Genomic DNA, 27,316 nt, shown 5'->3' with positions numbered 1-27,316 from the left:
CAGGAAATTAACTAGCACAGTTGGAATTATCAAAATGGATTTTATCACTGACAAGGAAGTGCTGAGTGTCTGCCAGGGGCCCCTGTGAGCTCACCTAGCTCACTCCAGGGCTAGAACTGTGGCTGTGGATGAGCAGCTGGAGCGCTGTGGTCCACAGCAAGTCCCGAGGAGAAGGTACAGGGCTCGCTGTGCTGTGCTCCCACAGTTACACACAGCAGGGTTCATAGCCTGCATCATGGTAATAATCTATGGTCAAGAGCTAGACAGGGATGGTTCAGTGTGCTGACATGTGTGTGTGTGCATGTGCGTGCATCCATGTGTGCATGCGTGTGTGTGTGCATGTGTGCGTGTGCATGTGTGTGTGCACGTGTATGTGTGTATGCATGTGTGTGCGTGCGTGTGAAATGGAGGCTTCTCACCTTCGAGTGTTCCGTAGCTATGGTGATAGATGAAAGCCAGGCTACCAGAACCACCCAAGCCATTGGCTTCTGGCTCCCCTGTTTTGCAAACTTGGAAAATGGAATTCTACTATAATAGGGGGTGGGTTAGAAAGGAGTTTTATTACAGGATTACAGTCGGGAGCTTAAGAGGAAAAGACAGAGAAGCGTACAGGAGAAGTGGGTCCCAGAAAATGGGCTGCCATCTGGCTGTGAGTCTAGGACTTTTACAAATATGGACAGGGCCTTCAGAAAAGATGACCAGGGCATCTTTTCTGTGTGTGAGCCAGCACAGCTGAGCCCAATGTGAGAGTCCACACCCTGAGAAGGATTTATCCTCTGTACTGTCAGATGGGATCCAGTTCAGAACATCAGGCTGCCATATTGGAGAGAAGAGGCCTGTGTATCAGTGAGAAGAGGGACCAGTGCCATGACTGTGGTGAGGAGACAAGATGAGGGTGGGACAGGGGAGAGAGAAGGAGGAAGGGAGGGGGATATAGGAAGGGAGGGGAGAAAGGGGGAAGAGAGGGAAGGAAGAGAGAGGAAGGGAGGGAAAGAAGGAGGAAGAGCAAGGTTTGACTCAGGTTTAATAGGGGAATATGAAGCATGCACCTAAGGCCTATGCTATTATTTGTCATGATAAAGTGGGAGGGGGAGGGTACCTCTGGCAGGCTGGGCCAGGGTCTGCAGTTATGGGAGCATGCTCCATGCAACAGATCTAATGTAAGAGAGTTATTGGGCAGTGGGGGAGTGGGGAGTGAAGGAGCTAAAGGCAGTCTTGGAGTTGGGTCACTAGAGAGGCAGACAGACAGACACAGAGAGACATAGACCAGGCAAAGAAGCAAGACAGGAGCGAGAGAGAACTGTGATGAGATGGATACTTTAAGGGGAGCGCCTGTCACACAGGGAAACATGCCACTGTGGGGACAGTGGAAATGGTGCCACACCTGAGGCTGGTGATGACATAAGCTGCCAAAGGCAGGCCTGCTGGAGCTAACATTAGTGACGGAGCGTCACAAAGGCCTGTAGCGATGATTGCAGGGTGGGTGCGGGGTGGTGGAGCACCTGGTTCTGTAATGTGAACGGTTCTTGGTTAACTAATCCTACCAACCTCCACCAACAGCCCAGGCCCCAGAATCCAAGACTGAGAAAGCATAGAGAAACTGTTTTTCTATGTCAGCCAGAGACAGCAATCTGGCTCTCAAAGCCTCCTGAGCCTCCCTGAGGTTTTACTTCCATCCTCTGCTTCCGGGAAGAGCTTTGCAGGAGGCCCAAGCATCCTTCCTGTCTCTTGACTTCTTCATATTCGTAGAAGCCATGTTTAGGGGTGGCATATTCTGAACCCCATTGTAGTGGACTGTTTCATTCTTTATAGAGAGATATCTAAACTGAATGCCTGGGCTGGTTGGAAACATCTGGACTTCATACACCTGCTTATGTACACATCTGGGCTCCTACCAGGGAGAAAGGTGGCACACTGCTCAGGGATCATGGCCCTGGGATCTTTAGCTACAGACCTTTCTCTGTAGATTCTGCAGACTGTGCCAGCCAACGGCAGCTTTAATGAAAAGATGAGCATCTCACTGGCCCTCTTAACTCCCCCTCTGCTCTGTGTCCACTGGCTGCCTCCTGCAAGGCAAAGCCACGCTTCGGGAACTCTGGGAACTCTGGGGCCGGCTTCCTTCCACTCTAGGAAGCTCACATTCACATCTTCTTTGGTGGTCTGCAGGCTCTGCTGGAAGGGCCCCTGAATATCATGCTGGCTTCTTGCTAGACAACTGACTTGATGGTGGTGGGGTGTGTGTGTAACTGTGTGTGTATGGGCTCCCACGCTAAACCCTGCATGGAGGGACCTCTCAAAAAAAATTACTGAAGGCATCTTAATTAATTTGTTTTCTTTATTTCTTAAAATAATTTTGTTTTAAATATAGTAAAAAAATATATATTTCTTTTTTTTTATTTTATCACACTGAAAAGAAACATGTCTATGCTACAAGCAACCTGCTACGGATTTCTAGAAGACATTTGAAAGAACTGGCCTTTAGCTCCAGGCAGTCTGACGCTTAGTTTAGGGACCTTTCCTTTTCCTTCAACAAAGGAGTCCTCAATTTACACCTCTGTAGACCCATCTCAGCAAGTTCAGTCTTTCCATTAACCCCGGGTAGCCACAATGACTTCCTAATACCAGTTAATTAACAAACACTGGTTCTCCAACAGAGGGATCCCTGGGAGAGTCTTTGGTGTGGTCCCCAGACTGCTGGAGCGGAGCTCCGCGAGCTTCTCCTTTGTTCTCCCCAACACTTTCCTTGTGGGCCGCGGAGCGCTTTGAATCTCAAATGAGCTCTCTAATTAGTCTCCTGCGGGACGGGCAGGGCTGTCCATTATCTCCACTTTGCAGATAGTAACAATTTACAGAACTTGGCTGAGGTCACCAGAACATTAGCATCCCAGCCAGATTAAAACTCCTGGTTCCTAAACCCTGCCCTCCTATCCTGGTCCCTAGAAAACGCCGCCCATCCTTTGGGGTTCGAATTTGTTAAGTACCCTGAGACCTTACAGCTACACCTTGAGTCCCGGAGGTTAAGGAGGATTGGGGAAAGGTGTTAGGCGTGTTTGTTTAGATTATACTCTGCTGAAGGGCTTGCCAGCACCGTGCACGCCCCAACTCCAAGAAAACAATGCCATTTACACAATCCCTAGACTGCCCCTATTGCCTGGGCGTTTCAAGGAAGGACCAAATGAGCATACTGCCTGCAGGCAGGTGGTTCTCAGTAGTAAAGTACAGTTGTGGACGGGGTTTCACGGCGCCCTGTGGTGATTGCAGATGCCAACCGCCTCCCCCGCCCTGCCCAGCATTTCTGTGGATGTGATTTGAGCCTTTTTCTGGTGTGTTAGATAGTCGTGATGTGAGAATGCCCATCTTTTCCGGAGACATCCGAAGAACTCGGAGTGGTCCAAGTACAGGGCTGTGACCAGAACTAGGCCTCTGACAGGAAACACACCTGCGCAGTCCGTACAAAGCTAGTTCATCATTTATGGACGCCCTCCAAGGACCAGCCAGTACCAAGAGCTGTTATTGGATGCTCTGCAGGTAAATTTCCCAGCGTGCCTTTGGAGGGCCATAGATGAAGAAAGAAGACGTAGTTTTTCCTTCCCCGAGCTGAAATGCTCAGGAATGCTGTGGTCACTGCAGATGTACGCTTATTCAGGACACTCCACTGACACAGACTCCCAGGCTCCACTCCCCACCCTCTCTCTTAACAGTAAACAAGTCTGCACGCTGACTGTGGGAACGGACTAATGAGTGATTAGGCGGTCCAAAGTCACCAGAATGGAATCCCAGGGTGGACCCCTGGGTAAAGGAGAGTTTGGGGATAAACGCAAACACATTCTTGGGATTCCAGATCCCACAGCTTGCTAAGGGTGGGAGTGGAGGTTAAAGTAGGAAGGCAGAGTTGACTATCAGCCTCCTCAACCGGGCGGGCACGGATCCGAGGAAACAAGAACATCGTTCTGTCTACCCCAGAAATGAAAATAATATCGAAATAAGGCGATTCTCTATTTTTAGCAGTATTAATCTCAATCCAAAGCAAGGAATGATTTTATTTATAATTGTTATTGTTATTATTATTTTATTGTTATCAACATATTTGAGTTACTGGTCAAAGAAACAGGCATTTTTTTATGTGGGGTAACCTATGCAAGCACCGCGTTTAGCCTTCAGGAGACACAAAAGACAGCTCTGAAAACTATCAAAACTGTTTAGTAAGAAGTCCTCTCCCCTTAGCCAAAACGGGACAGATCGCGCACACCCTGGCGGGTAAACTGCATCCCCACGTGTGGCGACCACGGCCAGCATGGCTGTTAACACCGCTTAAAGGCTTCCAGGGCTGTCTGTCCTTGGCAGGTAGAAGCAACTCCAACCAGCTGCACCCCTGGGTAAATCAGCTGATCATTTCCAACAACGTAGCTGCACAGACGTTAACTTAAATTGTACCCACCTGTCACTTCTCTGAAGTAGAGAGGAGGAGAGGAGGCGCTCTCAGGGGAGTCCGTGGGCTCCCATTTATGAAGGAGCAAACAGGCTTTCTTCAAAGGGTCGTTTCAGCTAAGGTGGCTTATCCCCTCTGAAAGACTCCTGTCCCTACAGGCTGACTTTGAGCACAGCTGACCCCTGTTCCCATGGGAACCTGAGGAGTACAGAATTGCAGAAAACAATTCTACAGTCTTTTCATTTGTTTACTATTTCAAACTCTTGAGCAAGCCCTGAGGTTTAAATTCTATTCCAAATTCTGCTTTTTTGACATTTAAAAGAAAAACCAGGAATAGAACCCCTGAGGCTATTTCACAGGGAAGATGCCCTGAGGAACTTATATTTCTCTGAGGCAAGCCTGTTCCGTTAGACGTGGGGAAGCTGAAGCCAGACGTTCAGTTTCTTATCAGCAAGTGTAAACAGCTAGAGCAACCTCACCTGAGTGCTGTTACCTTGCTGGCTGCGCTTGGGGTCAATCTGGTGTAAGCAGAGACTGTCATCTAGGAGTCCCCTCTGTGGTAATGCCATGGTGACTAGATGGAGTCACAGAGCTCAGACTTTGAAGGCCAAGAGAATTGGCCGATATTTCTATGGTTATTTGGATTCTTGGGAGCTGCTAAAAGTGCTTGAGTAATAACTTATCAGGGCCTGCTGATGCTTCAGCCACAGCATCTGTCTGGCTCTGTGAAAGGCATCAGATACTGGGAAGAAGGATGCGAGAGCCATTTGTGTACATCCCGAGGATGTCGGTCCAGCTCTCTGGCAGAGCCGCCCTTTAGTGAGATAAAGAACTCTTAGTAGGGCCACCTGTTTCTTCGCCATAATTAGGGCAAAATCAAGTCATCAACTCAGAACGGCTTTTTCATAATTTGTCTTCAAATAAGGTTCAATAAGGCAAAGGGGATTCACTGGATTGAATATCCTTTGCTTTTGTACCTCTCCCACCAATTAGTTACCCTGACTGGAGGCCTGGGCATCATCTTGATAAGGACTCAACTAGACATGGCTTCCGTGCATGGTGGTGACTTCCTATGGGCCTTCTCCCAAGCAGACACCCAGGTTCAGGCCTGCCCCAGCTGGGCCACTGCGACTGAAGCTGTTGGAAGAGATAGCAGCAGCATGGCCTGTGTGTTCAGGAGAAAGCACCCTGGCCCCACTCGCTGCTACTGCGTGCCTTCTTGGTTACCGGGTTCCTGGAGGGGAAACCATGCAAACTCACAGCTTGATACTGAGATTTACAGGTGGGGTCTTCGGGAAGAGGGCTCTCTGTAGAGAGAGGGAAGCTACATCCTCCAGCCTTTCTGTCAGGCAGCAGCATGACACGGGCACCGGTCTATCCATTACTGGTGAATGATCTCTCTCGGGCTATTATCCAACACAGCACATCTGACTCAGCAGCTCTGCCTTTATCTTAGAGGACAGCCTTGAGCCAATTTCACTGAGGATTGAAAAACACCGTCCTCCTTCCCCTTGGGGACCAAGTTGTGTCCAGCAGCACCGGCAACAGAAAGCAGATCGGAAGGCAGATTGTATGAGTAGATTTCCCAGAGGCTAATTAGATTCGGAGATGGGGAGAGAGGTTGATATCAAAATAAGTAAATGGCAAATGAGAAGAGTCTTAACAGCTAAAGAAAACTCTGGACGAGGGAGAGGAGTCCAGATTGCGTGATTATTTCCTGAATAATTACTATTAGAAGGAAATATACTGTTTCCAGCCCCGTGAAGGTGGGGGCTCAGATCAGCAGATGCCCAGGATAGCAGTTTAGAAAGAGTGCCTGAACACCCGAAGGTAACAGTTTGGTAGGAGCAGTTTCTTACATACCGTTCTTGGTCTCTCTCTTTCTCTGTCTCTTTAGCTCTCTTGTGTGTGTGTGTTTGTGTGTGAGTGTGTGTATGTATGTGTGTTACATGTGCATGCAAGCTGCCCATGAGTTCCTAAAACTGGCATTACAGGTGGTTGTGAGCCACCAGACATGGGTGCTGGGACCAGGACTAGGATGGTCCTCTGCAAAGTCAGTAAGCACTCAGAACTGCTGAGTCATCTCCCCAGGACCCACAATGCTCTTTGGAATGTTATTTTATTATCAGTACATGGTTTGAATAAGAATAGTCCCCATAGACTCATATATTTTTATGCTTAGTCACCAGGGAGTGGAATGCGTTGAAAATTAGAAGGATTAGGAGGTGTGGACTAGTTGAAAAGAGTTCGTCATTGAGGGTTGGCTTTTAGGTTTCAAAAGTATCTCTCTGCATATACCACTACATTGCCTGCAATGGTGATAATGGATTAAACCTCTGGAACTGTAAGCAAGCCACCAATTAAATGCTTTGTTTTTATAAGAGTTGTCTTGGTCATGGTGTCTCTTCACAGCAATAGAACAGTGATTAAGACAGCATAAAACATAAATCTTGTTCCAAATACAAGAAGAGATGATTAATACCAAGTCTCTGGGACCCAGAAACACCAAGTCAGACTGCCCAGAATGGCATTTTCTGCTGTAGAAGTGAGAACATGAACTTTCATAGTCATAGAACCAAAGAGTCATAAACCAAGGCATTTATCAAAAACACTGGTGAGGACATCGGGTAGGCAGATTGCAGCAAAGCAGAAAAATCTCTGCTTTTGGCCTGAGATACTCTCTGATGACATTCTCAGCCAACATTGGTCAAGACCAATGGGGTTGCTTGCCGCTGTCTAAGTGTTTCTATCGTTGTGATGAAACGCCATGACCAAAAGCAACTTGGAGAGGAAAGGGTTTATTTGGCTTACACTTCCACATCAGTATCCATCATTGAAGGAAGTCAGGACAGGAACTCAAACAGGGCAGGAACCTGGACTCAGGAACTGATGCAGAGTCCATGGAGCCGTGCTGCTTACTGACTTGCTCCTCGTGGCTTGCTCAGCTGCTTTCTTATAGAACCCAGGACCACCAGCCTAGGGATGGCACGGCCCACCATGGGCTGGGCCTTTGAAAATGTCCTACAGGCCTGCCTACAGCCTGATCTTATGGAGGCATTTTCCTAATCGAGGTTCCTTCCTCTCAGAGGGCTTTAACCCATGTCAACTTGACATGAAACTAGCCAGCATACCAGCTAAGTTAATATATTCTTATGATAGATTCAGAAAGTGGGTGGTATACAGTTATTAAAAGGACTAACGACAACTCAGGATAATTTGGCTTTTGATCTACAACCCTTCAGGGCTCCATAACCAGAAAGCTCTAACCAGGCAACCAATCTGCACAGTCTGAGACAGAGGTGTAACTGTTCCCGAAGTCTTGGTTGACAGAACAACTGGGATGAGGACCGAAGCTAGAAGGTGGATGGGCAAGCTTCCAGCAAGGACCCGAAAAGCTTGGGTCCCAGAAATGTCCTGGCTGAAGGGAAGGGAACGGCTCTGGGTCCTAATTCCTTCTCATCTCCTCTCCTAATTGAGCTCCCCTGCCTATGAGAGCCACATGAAGTGTGACTGACTCCCATCGAGACACTAATCCACTCGTGTAGACAGTTTTGGAACTAGATCTCTGACCTCTCATGGTAGAAATGAATTATATTCAAGTCCCACTTTCAGCCATTTTCTAAGTGATTTTAGGGTCTTGCTCTGGAGAAGAGAATGTTGCAGGACCCTTAGAGACCACTAAGGATGAACCCCTCCGAAATGGGATACTCCTGGCCCTGGGTGGAGACATGATGCTCTGATATCCTCAAAAGACTGGAACATTAAATAGCATTGTCTCCTCCTGTCAATCACCTGGCCAAGAGTTCCATTTAGGAAGGCTGACTCCCCTAAAACCTTGTTGCAGACATGGTATGACATGAGCTATAAGTTGGCTATGATGACGCTATTTTGGTGCCTCAAAAGTATGTGTGTGGTATCCTTAAGAAAAAAACAATTTGGGGAAGAAAAACAACCCAAGGATATAGGCTCTCTGCAAAAGTCGGCTTGACCTCGCTATTTTTGATAATCCTATATTTTGGCTTTTATAACTATATGCTTAGTTTGCAGCTGCAGGAAGGGAGCCTTGGGAATTTTCCAGCCAGAATGTCATTTTGTTGTTTAAATATGGACTTGGAGAAAGTCTCAGGACTGCACTTGGGATCCAAATACCCAGGTGTAGTCTCCAGAGGGCTATAATGAAGACTTTCTGTTGGCTCATAGACTTTGTCTGAGTGATCTTCTCTGGTGGAATCCCTGCAACAAATGGGAGGAATAATTATTCCTTTACTGAGACAATACACTTTTCCTTCCTTAAAACCCTCCTTTTGCAGTTGCTTGTGGGGCTGCAGACTAACAGCTCAGTTAAGTCTGCCCACTTTTCTCAGTGCTAGCTCAGAAAAGCACAACCTTCACTTCCTTCCTTCGTTCCTTCGTTCCTTCCTTCCTTCCTTCCTTCCTTCCTTCCTGATTCTGGATTAAGTCTAAGCATGCTTTCTCTGAAGTCATCCCCACTTCCATCACATAGCTACTTGTCTCCATGTGGCTGCTTGCTGAACCAGCTTGACTCAAAAGGCGTGGCTTCTCACCTCTCTCTGTCCCTCTTCCATGTTGTTGCTGAGATTTAGAACTTGCTTGCTCCATTATTTTCTCTTAAAGTCTAATAAAGCTCTCCTCTAGCATCTTTTGGGGTCTATTTGAAAAATTCTTTTAATAATGAGACTAAGACCTCAGGACAGGGACCCTGGTCTTCACGGGACCATGTAGTGCCCAACATAGGGCTCCCTAAAGTTTCTAGTAGTAACAACACATCTTGATGAATTCTTGGGGCTGACTTTGGGAGCTTGCTTCAAGGGCAGTAGTTGAGCAATAGCATAATGGTTATATAGTCTTGTGACCCCCTCATTACATATGTGGGGACAATGAGTGCTTGGTGGCAGTCAGGTGACCCTGACATTTTGCTTTTGCCTCCTTCTCCTCTACTTTAGTTCCTCCCATTCAGTCCCTGCCTTCTCTTAATCTGCATTTAGTTAAGGATTCAGCCTGAGGGACCTAGCTGTTCTGATGGTGTGCTCAAATGCCTTAATAGTGACTAGATTGCTTCCTTATCTAGCTTATCAAGGCTTCAAATAAATATCAGTCAATAATACTGGTTGATAATAAATGCTAACAGCTAAGAATATACCCTTCAGTAGACTGTGGTGTTTCAGGGTTCAGGCTGCTGGCTCAGACTCGTCTCTGTCTCCTGCTAGAGGCTCCATTTGTGTCATTTAGGGCAATTTAATTAACCTTTCAATGTCCCAGCTTTCTTATCTCTCAGAAGGAGACAGTCACACTGCTTCGTGGGTGCATTTGAGGACTAATTGAGTTAGAGACACCAAAAGCCCTGCTAAAACTGTTGGCCACAAGAAAGTGTCCAGAAAGGGTAGCAGACTTCCAAAGCGACCATACAAATTTGGCAGAGTCCCCATCAGCCTTGTCTTCTCCCTCTGCAATGGTATGCACAGAGGGCTTCAGAGCATTCAAGATGTATCTTTGTGTGCAAGGCCTTAAGAACCAGGGATAGGGTTTGCATTTTTGTAAAGCAAAAAATCAAGTGATGGGCACAGAAGAGACACATGCCTCTGCACAGGTGCAGTGGTCTAGGCTTCTAGAGTGGGGTCAAGTGTGACTCCGCCCACCCCCAATTTTTAAAACAGCAACCATGAATATCTAATCTACAGCACCTCAGAAAGTATAACTAATGGGATGAAAATGCTTATCTCACTTCAACTACAATCATATAAACTCCCCCTCAATGTAGCACAATTAATAAAAGCCCAGAAACAGAAATTGGGCTTCAACCTGAAGGTCAGAAAAGCAAAACAGCCAGCCACTGGCTCTTACCTCTACCTTAGTCCAAAATGGTGACCCTGCCTCCAGGAATCTCAGAATGAGACTGAGACTGAGAGCTGTCTCCTCCCATCTTATATTCCTCTCTAGGACTGGGATTAAAGGCATGCACCACTACTGCCCACTTTATATAGCAAACTAGTGTGGCTACTGGGATTAAAGGTGTGTGTCACCACTGCCTGGTCTGTAGGGCTGACTAGTGTGGCTGCTTTGCACTGACCTCAGGCAAGCTTTATTTATTAAACTACAAATGAAATATCACTACACCTCAATATTTTGAAGCAAATTTTGGAAATTGTGTCATTGATCTTGTAGATATTTTGACATACACATCTGAGCTCTTAGACTTTTAGGTCTCTTTGAAAATGTGACCTCAAAGCCATTATCACACTTAATATAGGAAGTAATTTTTCCATAAGTAAATATCCAGTTGGGGTTCAAGTTTTTGATCCCCCCCCACTAAAATTTGTCTGAGTCGGGATTTCCCATATGGTCCATATATACATAGATATGTGTAGTCCTTAGGTACAGTGTTTTGAATGTGAATGGCCCCCATCAATTCAAATATTTGAATACTTTGAACCCCAGTTGGTGGAACTGTTTGGGAAGTTCTAGAAGGTGTGTGGCCTTGGTGGAGGAGGTGTGTCACTGGGGGTGGGCTTTGAGGTTTCAAAAGTCCATGTCATTTTCAGTAACTCAAATGAAACACTTTCTTGCTTTATAAGGAACCTTGGCCATGGTGTTTTAGCACAGTGAAGCAAAGGTAACGAAAGTGGAGGCACTGACTCTTTTGTCCCTTGTATGTTATTTTTGAAGAAACTGTGTTGTGTGTCCTGAAGAAATGTGTTCACAGCCCCAGATGGAGCCACACTTCTGGCTCTGTAACCCCCTGGCCTTCAGACAGCCTGTCCCAAGACTCTCATGAGAGCCCACCTGACAAAGCTGTGCTTCCCCTCACAGTCTCTCTGGAGAAGCTTCCCACAGGTACTCATCATTTCCGTTCTTACCAGAGACAGGGATAAGAAGTACACATCCATGGATATGGATTATGTGGTGTGAATTCAGAAGAATTGCTAGGTTTGAACCAAACTCAGGACAATGTGTTCTTAGTCATCTCACTGGGCCTTCAAATGTATCTTCATTCTTCCATTCTGAGAACTCCAGGCCTGAACCACAGGAATGTGGATGTGATTTCTCATGTGATGTTTACACAGCGCAACATCGAAGTCTCGGGAAAAGCTTGAGCCACTAACCAATACTGTGCCTGCACACAGCCATTTCCCAAGCGTGTAAGCCTCTATGCGACATTTCTCAGTCCAAGTTAAACACACAAGTTATTCTAATATTTCCAAGTTCCTTGTGCTTGGGAGAAGGGGTATGGTGGAAGATATTGGTAGGGGGATATGGCAGTATGGGGTTAGGATTAAGTTGAGTAAGCATCACAATTTGAGAGGGAAGGAAAATGTCGGCAGCAGCTAAGCCTGTCAATCTTCAGGTGTCTCTCGCCAAGTCCACAGCTCTGCACAGAAGAATACACTACAGCTAGCATCTTACAGGAAAGAGCATTCCACTGCTCTGCTGTGTACCCGGACTCACTTTTCCTCACAGTGCTATTCAGATGTCTGCAAAGGTCTTTTGTGAGGGGTATATCTAGAGAGAGGAAAGGGAATTTTTTAGGAAGACTCATAGTCTAGCAAACCGATTACAGGCTAGTCCAGCAATGGCTGTCAAGCCATGGAAGTTCCAAGAATAGAGTTGTTGTTCAGTCCTCAGGTTGGATGTCTCAGCTGTTCTTCAGTATATGCTGGAATCTCGATGAAGTATGTGCCAATGCCAGTTAAGGGATGGACTTGACAGCTTGTCAGCTAGAGCAAGACAAAGAGCAAACAAAGTTGAGCCAAAGTTAAGAGCCCCTTCTTCCATGCCCTTCATGTTGGTTGCCACCAGAAGACCTGAATTGAATGTGGGTCTTTCCATTTCAAATAATTTAATTAAGAAAAAAAAAACCCATAGATGTGCCCAGACACTTGGGTTGTAGTTCCAGTTGTAGCCAGTGGACAACCAAGAATAGCCATCACAAGCCCATTCCATGTCAACTTGACACACAGTCACATCTCCTGTGGTCACGCTTAACTTCCAAATGAAAACAACGACCAGGTCTCAATGACATGATGTCGCTATCCCTCATGCAGCACATACATTTTAGAATAGGTTACCACGGTCCTTGAGGAACTTTCTTTTTAGTATCTCAAAAATGTATACGTGATAACTACTGATATTTTCTTAACTGCTGTTACATTACATAATAAACTAAAGGAAGAAAAGACAAGGATCTATACAAACATACATTCTTAACAAAATATGACAGAGACACTCCTTCCAATGATAAGGCACATTTCTGCAGCAGGTCCTGTGGCAGATGAGGCCCGTTACCTCTGGCAGTGAGGTGGTGCTCTGGGCAGCTCTCCCTTCCAGACCTCCCAGCTGAATCCATCTCCGTTCATTCTGAATTAGCCTCAGATACTCAGAAATGGGCGCAGACGGCTCCCCTGGCTTACCCTTCCTCATAGCTTAGAGAATGAGCTCAAGGCAGCCTCATTCTTTCCCGTGTCTTTGAGCACTTCTCCAGACACTCTGATTCTATAGTAATAAACATGCTTCAGTTGCTGCTGTAATTATTATGTCTGCGTGCTCTCAGCTTCTCCAAACATGGCCATATGCAGGATTCCCCTTACGACAACTCTGACTATTTTGTTTGGCAAAGAACATGAAAGTTCGGCCCAGACCAAGGTACTTGTCCCATCTGTCTGGGAAGTGGTTTGACCTGTTTAGAGTTTGGGATTTCTGACTCCTGCTACACACTCTTACTTAGCCCTTGTGAATGGTCGCACAGTCTGTGGTCAGGATCGCACTGCTGAGGAAGTGGCCTAGGGACCATTTAATCTGGAAAGACAATACTCGCCCTTTGGGGCAGTGATGCAAGCAGGGTTTCTTTGAAGAATGACTTTAAATGGACCTCCACAAGCCCAGTCAGGTGCTGCATGCCTCACACATTCCACACAGTCTGATTACACAACTCGCTTTGGCTGTCTGAGTATTTTCAACCATTGGCGCTCACATGTCCTGCTGTGAGGTTATGTGCCAACCTGGATGTTTAGTTTCATGATAGACCGGGATTCCTTCCTGTGTGGAAACAGGCAGGCCAAGCCAGGCTAACCCCATACAAGGCCTTGGGCTGCTGGCGTTTCTATTGTGTTGATACTCTATTTACAGTGAGCATGGTGGGCCTTATGTAATGTGGATTTGCCAATGGTGATGATAGCTTCCCTTATTGTAGCTCATGGCCCAGCCCCATAGTGAGCAATGCCACATGCATTTTCTCCCTTAATCTAAAAATCTCGACTATGTTCCTTGATGCAACCCCATAGATTTTGTTTTGGTATCTGACCTGGAAAACCAAAGAGCTGGAAAGGACTCCCACTTTTCTCTGTTTGCCTTAGCACATCCAAATATGGTTCAACATCCGGTCCACAGTCCCCAGGAGACAAGCGTCACTTCTTCCCAACTCCCAGATACATAACCAACAGCAAAGGGTGAAACACACACAAATCTACAAACTGACAAGCACAAAGCCTCATGGGAACTGCAGTTTTTCGGGCTCTCTCCTCTATACACTTATCTTATAAGTCCCAACTTAAACACAGCAAGGCAAGAGTTATTTTAAAGAAGTTAAGCAGCCGTAGTTTTGATGTAAATGCTTGTTTATCCTTTTTAGCATTTGTAGTATCCTGTCAGGGAGTCTACACAGGAACAAAGAAAATCTGGAGCGTTCACTGGGTTGGAACAGCTCATTGTAGCCTTCGTTCACACTTGAAACACTGTAAAAAGGAAAGTCAGCATTTTTAACGCCGAGAAAAGAGTATTTGGATTTTTGTAATTTTTCATGTAAAATACATGTTGGTTATTAGAAATAACTTAGGGGCTGGAGGCTTTTGATCTGCGTTGCAATCATCTCTCTTGCTTGATCGCTTGGGCACGCTCAGTGCACACATGTTTCACTGCATCTTTTCCTGCCGTACCCAACGTCCCTCCAGAGAAAGTGCTCAGAGTGGTTCCCTTCCTTGCTTCCTTGAAGCAATCAGGTTGAAGAAGACTCCTAGAGCTGATGTAACTGGGATGTTGGGAAAATGTTCTTCCATGTCATAGAAAACATCTTTTAAAAATATCCTTTAGGAGACTCAACATGAGGAGAATGGGCCCATGAAAAACCATCACAAGAAGAGGCCCATGCAAAGCCCCCCACAGTGGTTCTGACATGGATCCTTCTTTTAGTCCTGCTTGAGTCTATGATTCTTTTCAGTCGGATTCCCAGTTTTATCTTCAGCGTGATGGGTGTTTCCAGAATCTTCCTGACCACCTTTTAGACCTTGCTGGCTTGTACCCCTCTGCTCCATTAGTGTTTGTAGACTGGGCTTGATAGATCCCAATTAGTTCATGCCCTTGTGAACTATTAAGGTTGGAATTTTACTTGAAAAACAATGCCTGGATTAATCCAAGGAACTTGCAAGAAACCAGTTAGTTCTCTTAAATCAACCATTCAGATTTGTATATTGTATTTCAGAGTTGCCTGCTAAGGAGTGCTTAGCAGTATTGATCTGTGAAACTCCCAATCTTGACTAAATCCTAGAGGCTCCATAGACACACGTGCCAGGCTCATGTCTGCTGAGACAGCTGTGGGAAAGGAGGCTGATGTGTAAGACAGAGTCCTTAGCTGATATACAGAGTTGAGCTTCAAATCAGAACCCCGAAGAGAGGACACGGTCTGGTCTTCCAGGACTGTAGGCATTACCTCACACACACCGGGCTCTGCTGTGCCTGGATCCTAACATGCTCAGGGTGTAAACTTGGGGAGATCTGTGTTTGTGGGTGACGAGAAGAGCAGTAGACTCAAGGACTAGCAGGGCAGTGATGGGTGACGGGAGTGGCATGTGAAAGTCTTTGTTCTTTAAAAAAATTCTATTATTTTAACATTTTTCATAAAGTGCTTATTTTAAATGGAGCATATCACGAGGGTACCTCTTAAAACTACAAGTTCATTGGGTGTGGTGGCTTATGCCTAACCCCAGAGTCCAGGTAACTACAATACTAAGATCACACAGGTGGCTGCCACAGGAAGATTGCCTTGAGTTTGAGGTCAGCTTGGGCTATAGGCTGAGATTTTTGTCTTGATAAACCACTCTCCCTCCTCCTCCTCCTTCTTCTTCTTCTTCTTCTTCTTCTCTCTCTCTCTCTCTCTCTCTCTCTCTCTCTCTCTCTCTCTCTCTCTCTCTCGTGTGTGTGTGTGTGTGTGTGTGTGCATGAGAAGTGTATGAGAGAAAGGGAGGATGGTGAAACCAAACACCATAAGACAAAGACCACCTTTCATGCCTTTCCTAACCAAATTCACCCAAGAGACTCGACCATGGAGACAGAGGCTGAAAGCCTACAGATGGTCCATGCTGTGATGTCCAGAAACCCTGGGTTTTGGGGGTCATTTTCCCCTCCACCTGCCTCTTTCATTCCAGACTCTGCTCTGACTTCCCCCTGAATCTTCTGTGTTTTCCCACGGGTGGTAAAGATTCCCACAGCCTCCTAAGGCCACACAAGGAGAACAAACCATTAGTCACACGTGTGGACGTTAAGTGTCGGTTACTCTGCCTCTTCCTACGCTACCAGCACCCAGGCTTCTCTCCTACAATTCCCTTTCTGCCAGGTGTTTCTCGTGACCTTGGACAGAACCCAGAGATTAGGCAATGCTTTATTAGGCCAACTGTCAGGAGAATTAGGTGGCACTTGGCTGTTGTGTGCAATGCAAACAGTGTAAACAAACATCTACTCTCCCCTGATGTGGGACCAACGACGGACCAAAGTAAGGGTACTACAAAACTTCAACTGGTGAACTGTGGTTACTTACAAGAATATGGGGGAGGGGTTATTTATGGGCCAGAAATGACTCAAGACAGCTGCATCCCCAAAGCTCATTCCAGTCTGGGTGAGAGCTCACAAAAGCTGGAAAGCTGGAGCTAACTATACAACTCAACAGATTTCAGGACGTCTCTTCCAGGCGGCTCAGCTCATCTGAGGCTGTCTCCCAACAGTCTTTACTGTGCAAGTTTGGGGAAGGGAGACGCCTAGTTCACCTGGTCAGCTTCACCAACTTCCTAAAGCTATTGAGTTGTTTACTTCCTAAACTTAATCCTTGTAGGATGCCACGTTTCACACCCTTGGATACAATGGTTCACTCCCTTAGAAGATCCTGGTCTTAAGGAGCCTCCCTCCCAGCCGGAAGAGTTTAATCTGGGAGGAACTGTGTCATATGGCTCTCCCTGTGGACACAGGAGCAGGTCATGAGTCTTCCGGTATTAAAGTGATGCAGACATACAAAGAGGAATGTCTCTCCAAGACTTCGACACTCTTACTGTCTATGACCATCCCTCCCAAAGTCCTGTAACTGTTTCTTCTCTTTCTGCAGTACCTTTACACACACACACACACACACACACACGTGCCCTCCCGAAGTCCTGGAACTGTTTCTTCTCTTTCTGCAGTACCTTCACACACACACACACACACACGTGCCCTCCCGAAGTCCTGTAACTGTTTCTTCTCTTTCTGCAGTACCTTCACACACACACACACACACACACACACACACACACATACACACACACACGTGCCCTCCCGAAGTCCTGAAACTGTGTCTTCTCTTTCTGCAGTACCTTCACACACACACACACACACACACACACACACACACACACACACACACGTGCCCTCCTGAAGTCCTGGAACTGTTTCTTCTCTTTCTGCAGTACCTTCACACACACACACACACACACACACACGCCCTCCTGAAGTCCTGGAACTGTTTCTTCTCTTTCTGCAGTACCTTCACACACACACACACACACACACACACACACACACACGTGCCCTCCTGAAGTCCTGGAACTGTTTCTTCTCTTTCTGCAGTACCTTTACATAATTCATGTGAAGCGGACTGCAGGTGCCACTGTGGGACAGGTTGACTGAGACAGGGGCATATGCTTCTGAAGCCACCAAGGCCACCGGAATAACACCCAGCAGCTGCCAGCGTTTGCTTGTGCCCACAGCACTTCCAGCCTGTGCCTGCGCTGTCCTTTGGTATCTGGCCCACTTTCTGTCACCGAGTAATTTGCATTTTCTAGCATTGTATGTCAGTGGAATAATGGCAGCTTATTCTCCATGTTCCTTCCCACCGTATAGTTATGTTGAGAGGCATTGTGTGGCTGTTTGCTGTCAGTCTTCGCCTGTCGTTGCCGAGTTGTTCTTCATCACAGACCTCTCCTGCCATTTGTCCTGTTGCCTTTTGATGGACACTTGGATTCCTTCCAACCTGAGGCTACTACAAATAAAGCCACTTAAGTGTTCATAGACAAACATCTGCTTTCAATTCCCCTGGTGTAGAATGTTGGAGAAAAATGATGGGGCATGTTTACATTCTCCAAAGCCTCCAGACTGTTTCCTAAAGGGACTGGGGGTTGGTGTAATCAGGAAAGTGTCTGCTACGCAATCGCAAGGACCTCAGCTTGTATCCACGAGCATGGGGCTGGAGAGATGGCTCAGCAATTCAGAGAGTGCCTTGCTCCTACGGGGACCAGAACCGTGGTCCAGTGGTTCACAGTTGCCTGTGCCTTCAGACCCAAGGACTCTGACTTTCTCTTCCAGCCTTTGTGGGTGCCTGCACTTAGGTGCACAAACCCAGAGAGAGAGATTTTAAAATAAAATAAATTAAAACAAGCAGTCAAGTGCACAAACTGTGCCTGTAACCCCAGCTCTGTGTGTGTGTGGTGTGTATGTATGTGTGTCTCTCTGTGTGTGTCTGTATGTTGATTCAGTCAAGAAAGGAAATCCAGACCTTGACCCCTCAACAGAGCAGAATTTTTTTTCCTGTACTGAAGCTGGCATTCATAGTTTGTGTTCATGTCTTCCCCCGCCACAGTTGGATAATCCGACTTTGTGCACCCCCTCCATACAGAGTAAAGGACCAGACAGACTATGGGATAACAGGTTAAGGACAGTAACAGATGAACATTTTGAGGGCACAAGGAGCAGAACCTTATGTGCTGTGGAAGCAAGCTGAAGGCAGAGACTGGGTGCTTCTTCCTTTCTTGTAAGCAGGAGCAGAGGGAGCAGGGGAGGATTCAGGAGAGGTGTCCTGTAGTGCCAGCCAACCTTTCTTTGTGGGTGCTCCTGGTGACCTGGCATCTAAAGTCCAGATAAAGGCAGAGCCATTACACATAGCCTTCTTAGAAATACTGATAATCTCAGAGAGTCACACTGCCAGACTGGGTGGGTCCTTTCCCTCAGCACCTAACAAAGACTGCAGGGCGGGATGCTGAAGAAGATGGTCAGTGTGCTGCAGAAGGCATACAAGAAAAATCATAAACACAGACAAGGATTCAGGAAATGAGAAGGAAGGGGCACAGGGACAGACTATGTACTCCGTGGAGTTTTGTTTGCTTCAATCCAAGTCCATTCTTCCAAGGACCTGAGGATGCTGGGGGAGGCATGTTTTCCTTTTCATTTTCCTCTTTTCTTCATCCCTCTCTCCCTCCCTGCCTGCCTTCTGTCCTTCCTTTCTTTCTCTTTCTTTCTTCCTTCCTCCCCCCTTTTCTGTCCTTTCTTTGTCTCTTCCTCCCTCCTGCCTTCTGCCTTCTTTTCTCTTCCTCCATACCATCCTTCTTTCTTCTTCCCTCTCCTTCCTTCCTTCCTTCCTTCCTTCCTTTATCCTCTCATGCATTTGCTTGTTTAGATTAACAAAAGTTTGCTAAAGATGGTAAAGCTAACCTCTTAACCATGACGGCTGCTGAGCAATTTAAATACAAGTTTCCACTAGACATCACAGCTACACATGAATGAAAGTTTCCCAGCCACTCCACTGTACATTTTCCTACTGATTTTTTTAAACTTGGCTTGGAAACTAATAGGGTGTTTGGGAACTCAGAGTTCTCTGGTTTTTAAGTCTCCCAGGAAGCCCTGGTCCTAGGCTCATCCTTATCAGTGTGAATCAGAGTATCCGTGGGCCTGGAGAATTAGAACCCCCACACGTGGCAAGAGACGTGGCGGCACCGTCTCAGAGAGAAGGCATCTCAGCGTTGATGCAGTTGCTAAAGATGGAATATTTCCCAGTCCCCATGTGGTTCTGGAAGCCACCCAAGTTATTAATAGCCGTCGTGACAGGACTGTACATTATATTGTTTCTTCGTCGATGGAATGGAATGTCAGGCTGCGGGGATTGTGACATGGGAAGTACGTGAGCTGGCCTTGTCACTTTCTCCTTTTGAGGCTTTTCTTGCCCGTGTCTTTAAACCACTGCTTGTGGGCAAACTTCGTAGGGAATGAGATGTAACAAAATGTCCTAGAAACACACTGGTGACCCACAGATGATTGAAATAAGGCAGACACATTTTGCCACTCTCCCAGGGAGTGCCCAGTATGGCTCCCTTAGTGCTGACCCTCTCTGTTCAAAACAATAAATCTGAGCTGTCTGAGCTGCAAACATCGGACTGAAAGATTCATGTTTTCCCGGGCTAGCCTCAGCTTCCCATCTGGTCCAAAGGAGAGCAGCTTCACTGTTCCCGAGACAGAGTCAGTCTGGAGAGGGCCGGTGTGAAGATGGTGGCTCTCCACAAAGGCAGGCTGGCATGAGGGGCAAGGACAAGGGGTAGCTGGGTGAGAGCACCAAAGGCTGGCACCTTCACCAGTTGTTTCTGTGTGTTCTGCTGCCCATGTCAAAGGGACCTCATGGATGCTCTTGTATTTAGAGTTGGAGCTGCAAGGTTTCTGCAGATGTCACATAGTGTCCTGTCCCTTGATTAATGTCTTTTCCAGTCTCGTCTCCTTCTTCAGAGCTCATGGCAGCTTCTCTCTGGCTGGGAGGGACCCCGTCCTCTGCTTCTCGCTTTTCCGGGACTCTTATCTCCTAGCCTCTTGGTGCCAGGCTGGTAATTTTACTCTGAAGCCCAGGTTGTCATGGTTTTGTGACTGGAATTCTAGTATGCTTCTGAGAATGGGGCCAACTATAAGCTTTCTGCTTGGTGAATACATACCCATGATGATGTTCTTGGGTTGTCAAGAAACTACTGTCTCATGTGAGTATGGGGGTTTTCATTTTTGTACAATAACTTGAGGAGGGAGGACTATTATTGACAAAATATCAAAATTTAAGGCTGGATAGATGGCTCAGCAGTTAAGAGGTTCTCTTCCAGAGGACCTGAGCTCAGATCCCAGCACTCAGATCAATTACCTGATCATCTCATCTCCAGAAGATCTAACACATCTACACACACACACACACACACACACACACACACACACACACACACACACTAAAAAAGAAATTTAAATCAACTAGCACCCTAATCTGAGCAGAATTATCTGTCTATATCTCTGTGGAGTTCGGTGGTGAGCGCACAGTAGGGCATCTGCTTAGTGCACAGTAGGGCCTTCACGCACACACTGCTCTTATGACTTTCCTAGATTCCTTAAATTTTCACTTTATGGTTTTTGGTCAGTTTTCGATTTCATAGCGGCCCTTTGGCCTTTCACAGGTGAGGCTGCCTGTGGAAGAACACAGGAGAGAGTGCAGGGCTTTCTCCTGAGTGCCCCGCCTACGACTTTCATTTTTAGGAATGATGTTGCCAATCTCCATCCAGACTGCCTTCTGCTCCCAAAGTTCCTCTTAGCAGGGCTGACTCCATTAGAACTGGCATGGGGCGTGTCTTCCAACCTCAAGCCAATTTTTATTCTCCATCCAGTAAGCAGCTCTCCTGGGGGTGTCAGCCAAGCTATGGGCCTGTGCTTGTATTTCTTTGTTTGTTTTAGAAATATCTGAATGCATTCTTAAAATTTACAGTTTTCCTTCAAGTGGGCTTCCTTCTTCCTTTGGCCTTATCTATGCTCTCAGTTGAGAAGAACATTGTCACTTTTAGATTTTCTGGTTGCAGCTCAATAGGCTTATGTTCATCCTTCCCTTTCTTTTCAGAAATACAATCCAAGTCTCAGAACTGAATGAATGAAACTAATGCCCTGGCAATGCTGAAGCATGCATGGGTAGCCTGTATATGGCGGTTCTGTTGAACTTGTCCATACTGGGTTTCATGGTCTAAGTTGATGAGGATGAGTGATCAGGTCTCTTCCTCAAGAAGGCACCAGATCTCATTACAGATGGTTGTGAGCCACTATGAAGTTGCTGGGAATTGAACTCAGGACCTTTGGAAGGGCAGTGTTCTTTCCCGCTAAGCCATCTCTCCAGCCCTCTCACCCTTCCATAAATAAAGATCCACACCCAGAAACCTCCTGGCATTCTGGATTCACGCTTTAATTTGACCACACTCCTCTGCCTCTCCAACTTGTGTCTTCTGCCTGTGTCTTCCTAGTGGAACTGGATTCACAGCCTCTAACACTTTCCTCTGTCTTTTCTGACTGTACGCTATGGATGACAATCCCTGGTGTACTGCTCTTCCACTGGTTCCGGTCCCCATGGGCTGTGGGAGTCCCAAAAGAAGTTTGCTGTTGACATTCAGTAAGGGCCTCCAGCTCAACTCGTGTTCTCTGTGATCAACAGGTGAAAGCTGTATTCAGAGGCCTGTGTCTGAGGGGCCGGGCGTGTTCCTCACCTATAAACCTCAGCGTTCTCGCTGGCCACCTCCATCTTGTGTCGGTAGCTCCTGGCTTCTCTGGTGAGGATCTAGCCTCAACCATAGCAGCAGGGCTTCTGATGCTCTCCTTAGCCTTACGACAGCCAGAAAAAGCGTCAGAATTATCTTGACAACACCGTATCATTAGCAGAGTCACTGAGCTGCAGGGGTTGGGAGCCACATTCCCACAAAGATGTGCAGTCAGAAGTCTTCCAAAAGCCACATGGGTTCATTTCTTTATCGGAAGCGATAGGATCAGCAATCTGATGGGGACCTGGGTTCAGCTGAATCTGTTTTTAAAATGGGGGGGGGGGGGTTCCTTTTTATAGTAACATAAGCAAGATATATGGATGGTAACTTCAGTCCTTGTTCTGAACTCACGGGGTATTTGTCAACGGGTATTTATAGCTCGCTTTTTCCGTTACCTCCTCTGCGCCCCTTTGCCCTCAGCCAAGAGAATTCTTATCTAGCAGAGAGCTCTCAGTCTCAATTTGGGCAAAGTCTGAATCCTGCTGAAGGGTTTACACACACCATCAGGAAGACACACAGTGGGTTTTAACTGTAGGGTTCCCTCTGAGCCGAAGGGAAAACTGTCTTAGCGATACAGTGGCTCCACAGAAGTCTCTAAACTAAGGGAGTCACTAGCAGGACCACTTTTTCCTTGGGTTTTGATAGGAATAGGTACACTTGAAGGTCACAGCACAAGTGCACAGTGAGGCAGGAGAGTGAAGTATTCCTTTATTCCTTCTCCCACCGTATGCTCCCTTGACTATGAAAGAGTGGGCACCACACAATGGTCTCTGATCTCTGTAAAAGCAACAGGCTGAATTTACCTGGGGGGGGGGACCCTTCTTTACCCACAACAACCCCACTGGGTTGGTGCCAGGTCTTCAGAGGAATATCTCAGCACCCTCCAAGACCTAGATGTGTCCCAGGGAACAAGTTCCTTGAACCTTGGGCCTTCACTCAATCGCTTTGTTTCTTGAAGTACTGAAGTTTCAGGTCAGAATTTTCTGCAAGTTCAAAGCACTATTTCTTTTCCTCTCCTCCTCCTCCTCCTCCTCCTCCTCCTCCTCCTCCTCCTCCTCCTCCTCCTCCTCCTCCTCCTCCTCCTCCTCCTTTTTGAGATAGAGTTTCTCTGTTTAACAGCCCTGGCCTATACTACAACTTGCTCTGTAGACCAGGTTGGCCTCAAACTCATAGAGATCCACCTGCCTCTGTCTCCTGAGTGCTGGGATAAAGGGTGTACATCACCAGGCCAGGGAGTACTCTGGGTTTTTAACAGACAGTATTATGGAGAGAAGCTTGGCAGAAAGGGGTAAGAAATCCATAGCCAGAATCCAGGAGGAGAAAGCCCTCTGGGGTAGCCAAGGTCTGCGGCAAATGGTCTGCTTGGGTACTGGCTGGAACAAAGTGTAGCTAATTTCCTCAGTGAGCTCTTTCTTAGTAGACAAGAAGTTTAGAAGATGCGGTGGGGCTTCTCTGTATGTCAAACTGGTAGCTTCCACCTGCCTGTGTTGGCACGACCACTTTTTTCAGGAGTCCTTCACGAGGTCTTAGGGGTAGCAGAAAAACCATGTGGCCTGGCACTTCCAGCATAGGGTCAGTTAGCTCATGCCCTTCAATGGTGGCTCTTAGAGTCACTGTTTCCATGCGACTGGGTTCTTAGAGTCTTTTGTTCTCCCTTACCAACATCTTTCTTGGCATCCATTTTCCAGGGATGTGTCTTTCGTTTCCCAGGCTGTCCATCTGAGATGTTCTCTGTGCCCAGGAACTCCTGTGGACGCCTATCCCCACCTTCCCTGGGGGAGCATGCAAGACTTCTCTGTCCCTGACCAGAATTTCAGTAACTCCAGCCTCTATTAGCTTCCAGTCAGTCTACTCTGGGGGCACAGAAGACACACTGAATAAATAATTGTGCAAGATAAGCATCTGTCAAATAGTGACAAAAAGCACAGACAGAAAGCGATGTTATAGAGGCAGGGACGTGGGGAGAGCCACAAGGCTGATTGGAGTGAATGGCGGATTGGTGGATTATCTTGGTAAGGCAAGAGGAACTGGAAGTTAACAGAGGAGAGTCTAAAATCAACTGCTGCTTCCAGGGAGCCACCAGCAGAACTGTGGGGTTCTGATGGGGGCTCCTGCCTTGGGAGACTCTGGTTGCCTGATCTGAGGTACAATAATGGAATTAGGGCTTTCTAGAGTTTCCAGTCTAAGAAACAGTTTTAACGGCACAGTCCCCAGAATGCTCTGGGTCTCATGTGAGGCAGAAATGGCTTCATGAGAAAGGAAAGAACCAGTGTGCCTTAGCATCAGGGAGGGGGGATCAAAGGTTCAAGGGGGGGCTCTTTGAATTTTCAGGGTAATTAGCTTTTTCCTTCCCACTCATTCTAGTTTGGAGGTTTCTAGTTTTCCTTACCACAAACCTCATCTTAAGAACCACACTACTGAGCCCAGTAGCCTTATCACTGTAAGAAACAAGGTTTCGCAGAGGTAGCATTCTCTGGCATCCCATGGATAGTGTGCACCAAGGATAAGAAGCTTAAGTTTGTTTCTCTACATTCATGATTTTCAAGAGAGTTGGAAACATCCAAATATCCCCAACTACAATGCCTTCCTCTATGCAAGGCTTGTCTCTGGCAGCTGCTGAGGACTCTGGCCAGCCTTTCCTTTAGTAGCTCCTCTATTTCCCCAAACCCAGAGACTAATTTAAGGTCCATGGTCGTCACTGGATCCCACAGACTCAGGAGAGTCTGCTTCTTTAATAGACCGGAAGCTCCACCACATTCATATTATCTGCCAAGTCACCATAGAGCTCTGTCTACCACCTCTTTCCCTGGCCGTGGATTCTTCTCGTGTTCTCACTGGGTCTCTTCTCTTCAGTACATGCTGACACTTGACTCTGCCTTTCCTCGTTAGTCCTAGGCAGCTACATTTTCTGCTGCGTGTGCATGTGTTGCCACCTTATGGGATTGGGGGAAGGTGTAGCTCATGTTCATTGTGTTTGGGAGATGAAGTAAGGGTTGACAGACCCTTGATCCATTACTGTGAGAGGCTTAGAGGGAACCCATACCTGGTGTCTTACCCTGTTCTGGGTGCTGGAACAAAACACCATAGGCTGGGTGATGCATACACATGGAGGTGTGCTGCCCACAGCTCTGAGCCTCTGTCTCCTCCTGTCTTACATTCCCTTTTAGTGTTGGGATTAAAGGCGTGTGACTCCCTAGTACTGGGATTAAAGGTCACCGTCTGGATATGTTAGGAGAATTCTGGGAAGAGGAAAGGCAGAGATGTAGTTGTGAAACAGAAGCAGAGGAAGATGACAATACCTTACTGAGAAAAGGTACAAAGTCAGTGGTTAAACATAGACAGGAATTATGGGTGAATTTAAGCCATAAGAGCTATTTAGTAATAAGCCTGAGCAATAGGCCAGTTTATAATTAGTATAAGCTTCTGCATGTTTCTTTGTGACTGAATGGCTGTGGGACTGGGCAGGACAGAAACTTCGGTCTACAGCATTCTATCATCAAGACTGTTCAGAAGTTAGTCTGGCCATAGCATGATGATCTTATTGAATATGTTCATGGAAGCCCAACCATGGGGGTCCTGCTGTGTGCGTGTCCTCCTCCAGGCACCAAATGTGCCACTTTGTCCCAGTGAAGTAAAATGTGTCTCCCAAAATAGGCTCAATGTCTTCTCAGAACTCAGAAGGACCAATGGTTGGCAAATAGTGACTGTACACCATGGACTCCCAACTTCTTTGTTAAAATCTTAAAAGATCAAAAACTCAAATTGAAGTTGGTGTTAGTCTGTTTTTTGTTGAGCTTTGGCCCTTTGTTAGAATACATCAATAATCTCATTCTCTCTCATTTCTTTGGACATTATGCATCGAATGGTAATATCAGGGGAATGTGAGCCCGCTGGTTGCCTTGTCTGAAGCAGTCCACACTCCCTGGGGCAAGGCAGCACACATGCTGCGGTGGGGGGAGGGTTGGTGGTGGTGGGGTTGCAATGGCTAAACTAAAAGGCAGAGAGGACATGCGGGGCATCCCCCATGATGCCCCAACAATGGGACGAATGCATTACCTCTTTATCTTTAATTAGTTTCCTGTATGAAACTGGAACCATTGTCCCGGTTCACTGCATAAAACCCAGATGACAGTCCTCTGGTGTTGGAGCACACACGGTGACATTTACGTATAAATACACTTCAAAAAACCCTGGAGAACGATCTTAAAAATTAAAACAGATGACAGATGTACGATCGGCTTCGAATAAAACTCACCCTTTGAAAATATCTTCTTTAGATTTGACAAGGCAGGGAAGGATTTTAGAGAAAGGGGTGGAAGCCATCACAATGGAACCTCGCAGGGGTCTGAAGAGCGTAGGCAAAGTGACAGAAGTATAAAAGTGATTCTTTCCAGGCTGAATCTTGGCTCCCACCGTGCTCTGCCGGCTAAGGGGATCACTGGCACACACAGGGACACCTTGCAGAGCAGGCCATTCTTCACTGTGGAATTTATCTGATAGTCATCCCTTATGAATAGGATGGACGGGAAAGAATGAGGTGGGAAAGCTGTGTGTGTTTAGGCTTCTCATTCTGCACTGCACAGCCCTGTGTGTGCCCCTAGGCACAGCTTGAAAGATGAAATAAGTGTGCACTAGAATTTACCTGGAATTCAGTTTTAATTTTCCTCCCTGGCCAATTTAGGAGTGCTTTAACTGAGAAGTGGAATTGAAATCAGATCCATTAACTCCTTGTCAAAAACTTACAGCTGAACATTGCTGGGCTAGGATTGCAGCTAAGAGTGCAGGAGGAAGGTGAGCAGGGCTGCTGTGGGACATCATGTCTAAAAACCTCAGGTGTGTGTGTGTGTGTGTGTGTGTGTGTGTTCACACGTGCGTGTGGAGGCCAGAGGTCAGCCTTTTGTGCTGATCCTTAGTGGTACCCACCATTTTCTTTTCCCTCCCATCCTCCCCCCTTCCTTCCTTCCTTCCTTCCTTCCTTCCTTCCTTCCTTCCTTCCTTCCTTCCTTCCTTCCTTCCTTCCTTCCTTCCGTGTTCTGCCTGCATTTACACCTACACACCAGAAGAGGGCACAAGAACTCACTGTAGATGACTGAGCCACCATGTGGCTGCTGGGAATCAAACTGAGAACCTCTGGAAGATCAGTCAGTGTTAACCTCTGAGCCATCTCTCCAGCCCCTTCTCTTTCTTCTTATTCACGGTCTCTCACCTAGTAGGTTGGGCTATCTGACCAGCGAGACTCAGGAGACCCTCCATGTCTCCCCAGTACTTG

This window comes from Microtus pennsylvanicus, chromosome 9, assembly GCF_037038515.1.
Source record: "Microtus pennsylvanicus isolate mMicPen1 chromosome 9, mMicPen1.hap1, whole genome shotgun sequence".
Classification (NCBI taxonomy): Eukaryota; Metazoa; Chordata; class Mammalia; order Rodentia; family Cricetidae; genus Microtus; species Microtus pennsylvanicus.
Note: the sequence above shows the minus strand (reverse complement) of the source record.